The sequence below is a fragment of the Pipistrellus hanaki genome (assembly GCF_964339955.1).
Source record: "Pipistrellus hanaki genome assembly, chromosome: 7".
In the NCBI taxonomy this organism is placed as follows: Eukaryota; Metazoa; Chordata; class Mammalia; order Chiroptera; family Vespertilionidae; genus Pipistrellus; species Pipistrellus hanaki.
The window spans coordinates 1780094-1794754 of NC_140509.1; positions in this window are offsets into that span (position 1 = coordinate 1780094).

Genomic DNA, 14661 nt, shown 5'->3' on the forward strand with positions numbered 1-14661 from the left:
TCTTACCCCGCAGACTTTGGGATGCTGAAACAGGGAAAATGACAGTTTGGACTGGGTCTAAGGCAACATTGCACCCCAAAGAATTGTTTGCAAGGATAACAAGAAGATAGTTGTAGGTAGTCATAATACACCACAAATTAAAAACATTGCTTAGGAAGGTGGGGGAGGAGGAGAGTAAAGATAAACCATATGTGCATAGACCATAGACACAGACAATAGTGTGGCGAAGGCCTGGGAATGGAGGAGCTGGGTGGAGGCAGTTATACGGTAAGCAAAGGAGACATCTGTAATACTTTTAACAAAAAGATAAATAAAAAACAAAATAAAAACACTAGAATTAGCATCACTATATAATCTTATCTGAACCAATAGAAATGCCTTTCTTGTATTGATATAACTATTCCCCTTCCCTTGCTCACCAATACCCCTTGACATTGTCTTCTAATTGGAAACTATTTGGTCTTCTGCCTGAATCTGTTTCTTGAGTAGGTATTTTTTAAAATCTTAAATAAATATTTGTTCCCTCTCACTTTGAAAAGCCTTTTATTTTATGTTAGAAGCCTATACACACATGTCTATAGCAGCTGTATTAGCAGAAGCAAGAAACTGGAAACAGTGGAGATCCAAGATGGCGACTTAGGTAAACACCTAAACTGCTGCCATGCACAATTTCAAAATTACAACTAAAAGGCAAAACGTCTATCAGAGGAAGAACCAAGATGGCGGCATGGGGCAGACACCCGAATGCAGCCTACCACAACAAGTTTGAATTTAGAACTGAAAAACAGGGGAACATCTCCCTGAAGCGCCGGACGGTCGGCTGTCTGAGAGGACGCTCTACCATCTGGGAAGGAGAGAGAAGGCGCGCTGAGCCTCAGGAACTGTGAAGGTGCGGAGAACTGTGCGCGCGAAAAGGCGGCCGCAGAGTTCGCTGCCGGACTGCTTGCGGAGCGTGGAGAGGGCGGGCTGAGTTTGCTACCGGCTTGCTCCCTGCACGCGGAGAGGGCGGACAGCTAATGCACAACTGTCTTTCTTGTTGGGGAGGAAAACAGAACCACCCTATTGCGCTCCAGACAGGGAGAGGCCAGACTGTCAGGCAGTGGGTGGGGATCTCTCCGAGGTGTGTGAAGCCAGCTGCCATTACTGCGGGACTCAGAAACCAGACCCTCGTAGGGAGGGGCTGAATAAAGCTTGTCTGCAACACCCGAGACTCCACCCCATCCAAGCAGAGCACAGAAGCCCTTCCAGTGGCTAGCTTCCTTTTTCGCTGCCAATCGGACTCTCCTAGGGAGAGACAGACAGGAATCCAAAGCTTGTCTGCGCCTATACCAAAGAGGTGCCCGTCTGCAGCCAATTGTGCGGGATCAACAAAGCTTGTCTGTGCCACACCGAGACTCCGCCCATCCAAGCAGAATACAGAAACCCTCCTAGCTGAGATACTTCTGATCCTCATAGCCAATTGGCTTGGAGATCAACACTTCCCAGTGATACCAACAACAAGCAAGGCTTAACAAGACTGCACACACAGCCCACAAAGTGCTACACCAAGACTGTCTACCTCAGGTAACTGGGAGGTTGACTCACTGAACCATATAGGACACCTTAGCACACAAAACCACCCTACCAACTCAGGGAAGCTGTGAAAATGCCAAGACAAGGAAATAGATCACAAAGAAAAGAAATGTAGGAAAAGAAGCGACTGGATATAGAGTTCAAAACCACACTTATAAGGTTCTTAAGAATTTCCTAGAAAAGGTCGATAAGACCTATGAGGAGATGAAAAGGGATCAATAAGAACTAATAAGGGATCAACAAGAACTAATAAGGGATCAACAAGAAATAATAAGGAATCAACAAGAAATAAAGAATACATTGTCTGAAATAAAAATATTATACAGAGTCCTAAAAACAAAATGGAAGATCACAAGAATCAAGTCAAAGATTTGGAACATAAAGAGCCAGAAGACACTCCTACACAGAAGCAAGAAGACAAGAGAATCCAGAAAGTTGAAGATAATGTAAGAAACCTCTGGGACAACTTCAAGCGAACCAACATCAAAATTATGGGGGTCCCAGAAGAGAGCAAGATATCAAAAACATACTGAAAAAAATAGTGACAGAAAACTTCCCCCACCTGGTGAAAGAATTAGACTTACAAATCCAGGAAGCACACAGAACTCCAAACAAAAGGAATCCAAAGAAGACCACACCAAGACACATCATAATTAAAATTCCAAGAGCAAAAGACAAAGAGAGAATATTAAAAGCAGCAAGAGAAAAGCAGGTAGTTACCTATAAAGGAGCACCCATATGATTGTCAGCTGATTTCTCAACAGAAACTATGCAGGCCAGACGGGAATGGCAAGAAATATTCAAGGTAATGAATAGCAAGAACCTACAGCCAAAAATACTCTACCCAGCAAAGCTATCACTCAGAATCGAAGGCCAGATAAAGAGCTTCACTAATAAAAAATTTTTTAAAAAGCTAAAGGAGTTCTAAAAAATCTAAAAAATAAAAATAAAAAAAAAAAGCTAAAAAAAGCCAAACCAGAATTATATGAATTGCTGAAGGGGGTTCTTTCAGAAGAGAAAGTAAATAAAGATAAAAACTATGAACAACAAATACCTAACTATCAACAAGTGAATCTAAAAACCAAGGGAATTTAAAAAATCTGATGAACAATATTAACTGGTGAATATAATAGAATCAGAGGTATGGAAGGAGAGTGGACTGACAATTCTCGGGGAAAAGAGGAGAGGGGGGTGTGGGAAGAGACTGAACATAAACTGTGCACCTATGGATGAGGACAATGGGGGTGGGGAAAGGGCAGGGGGTGGGGTGGGAACCTGGTGGAGGGGAGCAATGGAGAGGGGGTGGGAATGAGGAACATTTGTAATAATATGAACAATAAAGATTTATTTAAATATATATATATATATATATATATATATATATATATATATATATATACACACACACACATATATAAAAATTTTAAAAACCGTCTATTACCCAGAACCATGGGAAAGCTGGCTGAGTGGAAGCTCTACAACTAGACTGAAAGAGAAAAGAGCATTCCGGGCACAAGCGCTGAAAAACTGAGGTATGGTGACCGCAATACGGGCAGGCGACGATCCCGGCTGGTGGAGGACGTTGTTTTCTTCAACCTGAAGAGAGACAAGCTCCCAATCTCTCTGAAATCCATTTTCTGGGGAGAAGCTGGACTGTCTGCCATCGAGTCAGAAAGTGAGGGTGGCAGAAACCGGTTTGGCTCAGTGGTAGAGCATCAGTCTGCGGACTGAAAGGTCCCAGGCTTGATTCCGGTCAGGGGCATGTACATTGGTTGCAGGCACATCCCTGGTAGTGGGTGTGCAAGAGGCAGCTGATCGATGATTCTCTATCATTGATGTTTCTAGCTCTCTATCTCTCTCCCTTCCTCTCTGTAAAGAATCAATAATATATATATATATATTTTTTTTTTTCTTTTCTTTTTTTTTTTTTTTTTAAGTGAGGGTGTCTTGTTGCAGAGCTCCAAGCAAAAGTAATTGTTTTCTGTGCTGGGGTGCGAGACACAAGGACGTGGTCAGAGAGGCAGAGACAGCTGACTGGCAGTCATTGTTGTTTGCCACGCCCTAGCCTAGTGACACCCTGAGACTCTGCCCCTAGTGACACAATCTACAAATATACCCAAGTATCAATCAGCTGCTTTTGCATATGAATTGCTTTCTCTATTACAGTTTAACCTAGCAAACTTGCAACCTGGTGCAGACAGATCCAAAGCCTCCAAGCTCCAAGCAGGGAGGAGAGGACTGTGGTTCTTGCTGAAGCCCCTGCAGGGTGGCCTTAGACAGTACTGAACTGCACCCCATTGGAGATCCAGAAGCCAGTGTACCTAGTGGTCAGTGTGAGACACCAAATTTCAACTCCTCACATCCATAAGTGTCACATTCGGGAGGCAGACTCAGTGAGCACCAAAGCCCCACTGAAACAAGGCCTGCTCCATAAGCGTGTCTCCACCACAGCAGTTCTTCCATTATAGACACAGTATGTCTTCACAGCCAATTGGCCTGGTGGTCAATTCCTCCCAGTGTACCACAGCAATCAAGACTTCACTACACCAAGACTTTGCACTCAGCTCACAAAAGGGTGTACCAAGAACAACCACCTCGGGTGATTGGGGAAGCTGAGCAACTGGCCCCTATAGGTCACCTACCACACAAAGCCACTCCATAAACACAGGGAGGCAGCCAAAATGCGGAGACACAGAAGCATGTCACGAATGGGCGAGATGGGGGAAAGTAAACACAGAGTTCAGAATCACATTTATAAGGTTACTCAAGAATCTTCTAAAAACTGCTGAGAAACTTGAAGAGACCTTCAAGGACCTTAATGAGAATACCAAAATAAAGGAAAAGGACCAGTCGGAAATTAAGCATACACTGTCTGAAATAAAGAAAATACAGAAACTCAACTGTAGATCAACGTACTCCAAGAGTCAAACCAAAGATCTGGAATATGAGGAAACAAAAAACACCCAACCAGAGAGGCAGGAAGAAAGAAGAATCCAAAAGTGTGAGGACAGTGTAAGAAGCCTCTGGGATGGCTTTAAGTGTACCAACATCAGAATATTTGGGGTGCCAGAAGAAGAGAGAGAGCAGGATATTGAAGGCCTATTGAAAGATATAATGACAGAAAACTTTCCCTGCCTGGTGAAAGAAATAGACTTTCTTTCATAGAACCCCAAACAAGAGGAATCCAAAGAGGACCACACCAAGACACATCATAATTAAAATGCCAAGGGCAAAAAACAAAGAGAGGATCTTAAAGCAGCAAGAGAAAAACAGTTAGTCGCCTACAAGGGAGTACCCATACGCCTGTCAGCTGATTTCTCAACAGAAACTATGCAGGCCAGAGGGGAGTGGCAAGAAATATTCAAAATAAAGAACAGCAAGAACCTACAACCAAGATTACTCTACCCAGCAAAGCTATCATTCAGAATTGAAGGTCAAATAAAGAGCTTCATAGACAAGAAAAAACTAAAGGAGTTCATCACCACCAAACTAGGATAACATGAAATGCTAAAGGGTATTTCTTTAAGAAGAGGAAGAAGAAGAAAGAGGTAAAGGTAAAAATTATGAACAACAATGGAAGCTAAAGAGAAAATAAACAAATAGGACTACATCAAAATAAAAAGCTTTTTTACAGCAAAAGAAACCATCAATAAAACAACAAGAAAGCCCACTGTATGGGAGAACATATTTGCAAATGTTATCACTGATAAAGGTTTAATCTCCAACATCTACAGACAGCTTATACAACTTAGTAAAAGGAAGATTAATGGTCCAATTAAAAAATGGGCAATGGACCTAAATAGAATCTTCTCAAAAGAAGACAGAAAGAAGGCCAAGAGGAACATGAAAACATGCTCAAAGTCACTAATTATCCAAGAGATGCAAATCAAAACAACAATGCGGTACCATCTCACACCTGTCAGAATGGCCAACATCAACAAATCAACAAATGACAAGTGTTGGCGAGGTTGCAGAGAAAAAGGAACCCTCGTGCACTGCTGGTGGGAATGCAGACTGGTACTACCACTGTGGAGAACAGTATGGATCTTCCTCAAAAAACTGAAAATGGAACTCTCATTTGACCCAGTAATCCCACTTCTAGGAATATATTTCAAGAAACTAGAAACACCAATCAGAAAGGATATATGCACCCCTATGTTCATAGCAGCACAATCTACAATAGCCAGAATTTGGAAACAGCCTAGGTGCCCGTCAGCAGATGATTGGATCCAAAAACCATGGTACATCTACACAATGGAATACTATGCTGCCATAAAAAAGAAGGAATTCTCATCATTTGCAGCAACCTGGATGGAATTGGAGAACATCATGCTGAGTGAAATAAGCCAATCAATGAAAGAGAAACACCACATGACCTCACTCATTTGTGGATAATAAAGAACATTATAAACTGATGAACCAAAAGATAGATATAGAGACAGTAAAGCAACAAGCAGACTGTCAAATTACAGCGGGGAGGGGAGAGAGATCTGGGGGAGATAAGAGATCAACCGTAGGACTTGTATACATGCATATAAGTACAACCAATGGACACAAAACTCTGGGGAGGGAGGCATGTTTGGGAGGGGGGCAATGGTATATGTACACAGGTAATAATTTAATAAAAATTTTAAAAAAATTATGAACAACAAAAAGACATCAAATACATACCTACTAACAAGTAAATCTAAAAATCTGAAGAAAAGAATGGACTGGTGAATATAATAGAATCAGAGAAATAGAAAGGGAGTGGACTGACAATTCTCAGGGGGAAAGGGGCCTGAGGGGTGTGAGAAGAGATTGGACAAAAATCTTACACCTATGGCTGATACCGGTTTGGCTCAGTGGATAGAGCATCAGCCTGCAGACTGAAAGGTCCCGGGTTCGATTACAGTCAAGGGCATGTACATTGGTTGCGGGCACATCCCCAGTCGGGGGGTGTGCAAGAGGCAGCTGGTCGATGTTTCTCTCTCATCGATGTTTCTAGCTCTCTATCCCTCTCCCTTCCTCTCTGTAAAAAATCAATAAAATATATTGATTTTTTTCTAAAAAAATCTTACACCTATGGATGAAGACAGTGGCAGGAGGTAAGGTCAGGTGGGGAATCAGGTGGAGGAGAGCTATGGGAGGAAAAAAGAGGAACACCTGTAATAATCTAAACAATAAAGATTTATTATATTTTTAAAAATAAAGAAATTGGAAACATCCTGACAAAAAGACACGGACTGAAAAGGGCTTTTGGTGGAGAACTGAGCTCCAATTTAAAAGCAGAGCCCAGCCAAAACTGGTTTGGCTCAGTGGTAGAGCGTCAGTCTGCGCACTGAAAGGTCCCAGGTTCGATTCCGGTCAAGGGCATGTACCTTGGTTGCAGGCACATCCCCGGTAGTGGGTGTGCAAGAGGCACCTGGTCGATGTTTCTCTCTCATCGATGTTTCTAGCTCTCTATCCTTCTCCCTTCCTCTCTGTAAAAAATCAATAAAATATATTATAAATAAATAAATAAATAAATAAATAAATATCCCAGCAGCCATTTCTGCACAGCAGCCTCTCACACAAACTGCACTTCACAGAGGCCTCCAGCTGAATTACTGCCTGCACTATCCTGCCATCTGAGCCAGCCCTTATAAAGAAGTTCCTGGTATCCTATTTCAACCAATAGGACTGAGGCTTTCCCCATCCAATCAGAGTTGTGCATCGTGGGCTAAAGTGGCTCTATCTATCTATTCTGACCAATTAGGACAGTACTTTATGGACCAATCAAACTGGGATGATTTGGAGTCCTCATTTGCATGAGCACAGACCAACCAGGGAACATCTATACTAAAGGCCCAGTGCACAGATTGGGGTCCCATGGATTGGTGTATGGGTGGGGTCCCTCGGCCTGGCCTGCACCCTCTCTCAATCCAGGACCCCTCAGAGATGCCACGGAACCAGTCTTGGCCCGATTCCCACAGGCTAGGCTGAGGGACCCTACCAGTGCACAATTGGGGCTTGGGAGGACTTCAGAGCATGTCCAGCCCATCTTGCCCAGTCCTGATTGGCCAAACTCCAGCAGCACACTAACCTACCAATTGGAGTGTCTGTCCCCTGGTGATAAGTGCGTGTCATAGTGACTGATCAAACAGTTGAACAGTTGGACATTTAGCATATTAGGCTTTTATTATATAGAATAAGCAAGCTCCCCTGTGACTTAGAGAGTGCATTTTCTATGGAGACTGAAAACTCTGATTTCCTGGATGTGCCGAAACACTGAAGATTCCTCCCTGGAGCAGAGCAGAGCTGTCTTGTGGAGAAGGGCCCGGTCACAGGACTGCCTGGTCCTCACTGCCTCACTGCCATGCTGTTTCCACAGCCCTGTTGTATAACAATTGAGTTGTTTTGTACTAAACTTTCCATCTTCACCACACCCCAAATTGGGGATTCCTGTTGGCATTGAATTGGCACCAAGCATCAGTTGACAAATCCAAGTATCCTTTATTGGGGGGAAGGTTTAAACAAACTCTGGTGAATTCATACCACAGACCAATACATAGCAATAAAAAGTAATGGAGCATTGACACTGAATAACTCAACAAACAAAATGTTTCAACAGAGAATTGCTATGAGTGCAAAAGCCTATCCCAATAAGTTACATATTATATGGTCTCATTTATATAACACTAGAGGTCTGGTGAGCCAAATCCATGAACTTGGGAGGAGGGTTCCTCAGCCTGGCCTGTGCCCTCTCTCAGTCCAAGAGCCCTTGGGGTATGTCCACCTGCTGCTTTAGGCCCACTCCCTGGAGGGAGCAAGCCTATGCGGGCAGTCAGACATCCTTAGCACTGCCACAGAGGCGGGAGAGGCTCCCAGTACTGCCATTGTGCTTGCCAGCCGTGAGCCCGGCTTCTGACTGAGCAGCACTCCCCCTGTCGGAGTGCACTGACCACCAGGATGGTGCAGCTTCTGTGCTGAGCATCTGCCCCCTAGTGATCAGTGCATTTCATAACGACCAGTCATTCTGTTGTTTGGTCAATTTGCATGTTAGCCTTTTATTATATAGTATTCTTGACATTACAAAGCCATAGAAATGGAAAGAATGTTAGTTTTTGTCTGATTGGGGGAGGGGGGATAGAAGGAAAGTGGAGTGGCTATAAAAAGGCATTAGTGGTGATGAATTATTGTGTATTGTGACTTATATTAACATCAATATCCTGGTAGTTATGTTACTAAATGTGTGGAACCAATGGAAATTTGGTTGGAAAGTTTGTAAGGAGGAAATTCTGAAAAGGGAGCTGGCTAAAGGTGGCTTCCCCTGTGTCTCAGAATTCCAACTTAGTGAATTTGTCAGAAGACAGCACCCCTAATTGTTCCTTGACCTTTCCAAGCAAGTCTGTGCACTTGGTTGGAATATTTATCAGAATATTTATGCTTAATCTTTAGGTGTCCTTACTAAAGGACACTGCAGAGATATATGTCCCTCCAAGATTACTTACCCTACTGATTTTATCTAAAAGATAAACTTTATCTCAAACTGATGTTACAACAAAAGCCTGAAGAGGAAAGCAAACGAGGCAGTCTGGTTTCTTTAGCCAGGCAGTCCCTTAGACCTCTCTTTCACAACAAACATGTGTCAGAGTTATCATTCATCTATTGCTCAGGGTCTGCTGTCAGCCTCAACAACTAAGCTCATGAAGTTTGCCACTTGGGGATACTCTGTTCAAGAATGAGATGTCCTGGGTCGGGTGCGGCCAGGCCCGGAGCAGCAGCTGCCAGGCTGGGAGTGGCCAGGCCCGGAGCAGCCGGGCCCAGAGCAGCCGGGTTGGGTGCGGCCAGGCCCGGAGCAACCAAGTCGGGAGCGGCAGTGGCCAGACCCGGAGCAGCTGGTTGTGGAACGGACCAGAGCAACAGAGGCCAGGCCCGGAGCAGCCAGGCCCGGAACAGCTCGCTCCTCGCCTGCCCCTGCCCCACGGCTGCCTCTCAGACATGGCTGGAAACTTTTGTGGGAACTTGAGGGTCGGCTGAATCAAGTGATGAAGGCTTAGATCTGGATGTGTTGAGTTAGTATAGCGCTGGGGTGTTGATCTGTGAGTGCCTTGGGTGGGGCCTGGATGAGGCTGGTTGACCTATTTGGAAAGGTCTTTTGTGTGAAGTGTATCATTGGGCATGTGGAGGTATTATTGATATGAGAAAATGCTAAGTAACTGATTTACTATCTGAAAAGGGATTTACTATCGGGGAAAGGGAGGGAGGAAGAGACTGAACATAAACTGTGCACCTATGGATGAGGACAATGGGGGAGGGGGAGGGGCGGAGGGTGGGGTGGGAACCTGGTGGAGGGGGGAAGAAATGTTGAACCTTTGTAATAATATGAACAATAAAGATTGATTTTTTTTAAAAAAGAATGAGATGTAGTCGTCATTGGGTAGTTTAATTTACTTGCAGCAAGTAAAGGAGACAGGAGGTTTACATCCAAAGCTGTCTCTCCAAGATGGTACATAAGGGATTAATATCCAAAATTTTTAAAGAATGAATACTACTCAACACCAAAAAAAAAACAAACAATCCAATTTTTAAAAATGGACAGTAGAAAAATAGACATTTCTCCAAAGAGGAAATACAGATGGCCAATAGACACATAAAAAGATGCTCAAAGTCATTAATCATCTGAGATACAAATTAAAACAAAAATGAGATATCGCCTCACACCTGTCAGAATGGCTACCAGCAATAAATCAACAAATGACAAGTGCTGGCAGGAATGTGGAGAACAGAGAACTCTAATAACACTGATGGTGGACGAAAGGAGCCACATGCTAATCTGAAAAGCTCAGGGGAGGCCTGCGTGGTGGTCTTGCAAACTCAGAGACCTAAAGTCACCACAAAAGATGGTCTGAAATCAAACTTTAACTAAAGGCAGTGATGGTGGGTGATCACCTCCTCGGCGATATCTTCCCTGATAAGGTAAACTTTACCTTGACTGAGCTTATTGTCTTTTTGTATCTATGATAACATATCCCTGAAATGTCAGGGTAGCATGTAACTTCGCTTTTCCCCAGACCCCTCAGGGAATAACCAATACCCTGGGCACCAGGATGGATACCACAAAGTCCTTCATTGTTATTGTTATCATGTTAATTGTTTTTTTAAAATAAATTTTTATTGTCAGATTATTACAATTGTTCCTCTTTTTTTCCTCCCATAGCTCCCCTCCACCCGGTTTCCACCCCACCTGCTGCCCTTACCTCCCTCCCACTGTCCTCATCCATAGGTGTACGATTTTTGTCCAGTCTCGTCCCACACCCTCCACAACCCTTTCCCCTCAAGGATTATCAGTCCACCCCCTTTCTATGCCCCTGATTCTATTATATTCACCAGTTTATTCTGTTCATCAGATTTTTTATTCACTTAATTTTTAGATTCACTTGTTGATAGATATGTATTTGTTGTCACTTTGTTTTCCATAATTTTTATCTTTATACCTTTTTCTTCTTCTTCTTTTTAGAGAATACCTTTCAGCATTTCATATAATACTGGTTTGGTGGTGATGAACTCTTTTAGCTTTTTGTTATCTGTGAAGCTCTTTATCTGACCTTCAATTCTGAATTATAACATTGCTGGGTAGAATAATCTTAGTTGTAGGTTCTTACTGTTCATCACTTTGAATATTTCTTGCCACTCCCATCTGGCCTGCATAGTTTCTGTTGAGAAATCAGCTGACAGTCGTATGGGTGCTCCCTTATAGGTAACCAACTACTTTTCTCTTGCTGCTTTTAATATTCTCTCTTTGTCTTTTGCTCTTGGCATTTTAATTATGATGCGTCTTGGTGTGGTCCTCTTGGATTCCTTTTGTTTGGGGTTCTCTGCACTTCCTGGACTTGTAAGTCTATTTCATTCACTAGGTGGGGGAAGTTTCTTGTCATTATTTCTTCAAATAGATTTTCAGTATCTTGCTTTCTTTCTTCTTCTGGCACCCCCCATAATTTGAATTGTTGATACACTTGAAGTTGTCCCAGAGGCTCCTTACATCATCTTCATATTTTTGGATTCTTTTTGCTTTTTGTTTTTCCAGTTGGGTGTTGTTTTTTGTTTGTTTGTTTGTTGTGTGTGTGTGTGTGTGTGTGTTTTGTTTGTTTTTTGTTGTTTTGCCTCTTTGTATTTCAAATCTTTGACTTGATTCTTGTGCTCCTGTAGTCTGCTGTTGGGACTCTGTATGATATATATATATATATTTTTTTTTACTTCAGTCAGTGTATGCTTAATTTCTACTTGGTCCTTTTTCATATCCCCGAGGGTCTCACTAAATTTATTGCCCTATTCTAGGAAATTCTTGAAAAACCTTTTAACCATGTTTTGAACACCATATCCAGTCATTTACTTTCCTCCATTTCTTTCTTTTGTGACCTGTTTCTTTGTTTCTGCATTTTGGCTGCTTCCCTGTGTTGATAGAGTAGCTTTGTGTGCTAGGTGTTCTATAGGGCCCAGTGGCTCAGCCTGGGTACCTGTAGACACTCTTGGTGCACCCATTTGTGGGCTGGGTGCACAGTCTTGTTGTAGTTAAGCCTTGATTGTTGTTGGTATCACTGCGAGGAATTGACCTCCAGGCCAATTTATATGATGAAAGAACTTCTGTGCTGGGGACACCCTTATGAGGCAAGACTTGCTTCAGTGGGGCTTTGGTGCTCACTGAGTCTGTCCGCTGAGTGTGTCCCTTATGGATTTGAGGAGTTTTATAATGGATGGTCCTTCTGTGACCCCTGGGTACACTGGCTCTTGGACCTCCAAAGAGGAGCTAATTTAGCCTCTGCCTGAGGCCACCCAGCAGGAGCTACAGAGAGATCTGCAGATTCCTTTTTGTTTTGTTTGGGTTTTGGAGGTGCCCAGCTGAGGCCCAGCTGTGAAGCAATGCAAGCTTTGGGCCTTCTTTTGGATGTTCTGGGTCTCTCTAACACAGCTGCAGCTTGTTAGGTAAGTTTAGATTCCAAAGGACCAGGCTATTCATATACAAAAGCCTCAGCACACAGCTTGGATGGGGTGGAGTTTCAGGGCAGAGCAAAGAGCAATGGCTAACCATCAGCCCTGCTCTAAGGGTCTCAGTGTCCCTTGGTAATCGCTGCAAGCACCTCTGAGAGAAAGCTTCCCTCGAGTTCCACCCACTGCCAGACAGTCCAGTTTCTCCTCCTATGAGTCGGAGTCTCCAGAGTCTCACCCAGAACTGTAGTTTAGAATAGTCGGTAGTTTGTGTCTCCCTCCTGCTTGAAAAAGACAGCCATGTGACCCCACTTCTAGAAATATACCCTATTGTGGACAAAAAGGTCCACATGCTGACCTGATAAGCTCGAGGGAAGCCTGCATGGCGGTCTTGCAAACGCAGAGACCTAAAGTAATCACAAAGATGAAGCAATGAAGCATAGTGACACTCATCTCGGGAAAAACTGCTGTTTCAATTTTAAACCTGCTATTCTGGCTTTTGTAATCATTTGCTTGCTTAAATAATAGGGAAGCCGAAACCGGTTTGACTCAGTGGATAGAGCATCGGCCTGAGGATTGAAGGGTCCCAGGTTCAATTCCGGTCAAGGGCATGTACCTTGGTTTCGGGCACATCTCCATTAGGGGGTGTGCAAGAGGCAGCTGATGGATGATTCTCTCTCATCGATGTTTCTAACTCTCTATCCCTCTCTCTTCCACTCTGTAAAAAAATCAATTTTATATATATATATGTGTGTGTGTGTATATATATATATATATATATATATATATATATATATATAGTATAGTTTTGTGTCTACAGATCACTGAATTAACAGAAACACATTATCTGGGGCCACTGGGGCAATCCTATCTAATAAAAGAGCAATATTCAAATTAACCACCATTCCGCTATTCCGCTACACCATAAGTCATGCCCCCAAGCCACACCCACCAGCCATTCAGGAACGGGTATGCAAATTAACCCCAACCAAGATAGCTGCAGCCATGGAGAGAGCGGGAGGGAGGCTTGGGTTTCCCTGGCAATGGAGGAAGCCAAGCTTTCCACATACCCTGGTGGGTCCAGGCCTCCACTCCAGGCTACAAAGTTTCAATTATAGAAGATAAATAAATCCCAGATACCAGGGCCTCCACTTGGGCCACCAGGGGGCATGGCCGCCCTGCAAACCACCACAGGCCCCTCACCCAGGCCGCCCCACACCCCAAGGGAACCCCCCGACCCTGATCCGGGACACCCTTCAGGGCAAACAGCTGGCCCCCACCCATGCAGCAGGCCTCTATCCTATCTAATAGAAGAGTAATATGTAGATTGACTATCACTCCAACACACAAGATGGCTGTCCCCATGTGGTCAAAGATCCTGCCCCCATGTGGACACAAGATGGCCATCTCAAGAGGGAAGTTGGGGGTGACTGGGCCTGCAGGGAAGGGCAATTGGAGGGGATCCAGGCGTGCAGAGGAGGGAAGTTGGGGGTGACCAGGCCTGCAGGAAGGGCAATTAGGGGTGACCAGGCCTGCAGGGGAGAGCAGTTGGGAGAGACCAGGCCTGCAGGGGAGAGCAATTGGGAGGGACCTGGCCTGCAGGGGAGAGCAGTTAGGGGCAAACAGGCTGGCAGGGGAGCAGTTAGGCATCAATCAGACTGGCAGGGGAGTGGTTGGGGGTGATCAGGCTGGCAGGCAGAAGCGGTTAGGGGTAATCAGGAAGGCAGGCAGGCAAGCAGTTGGGAGCCAGCAGTCCTGGATTGAGAGAGGGATGTCTGGTTGCCTGGTAGGATAGGGCCTAAATGGGCAGTTGGACATCCCTCGAGGGGTCCCGGATTGGAGAGGGTGCAGGCTGGGCTGAGGTATGCCGCCCCACCCCCACCCCCATTGCACAGATTTCGTGCATTGTGCCTGTAGTTTAAAATAGTTGTGCTGTCCAAATTCCGGGACCACTGAGTCAACTGAAACTCATTATCTGTAGATACTGAGACAATTTAGGGTAATGGAGCTATCCTTGTTCCCAGAAGAATGTGCTTCAATAACCAGTGAGATCACAATCAATGGGATATTCAAACCACCCTCAATGGAGTACTCAACCGATTGGGATAGCTTATATAAGTTCAGAAAATCAAAATAACTCTT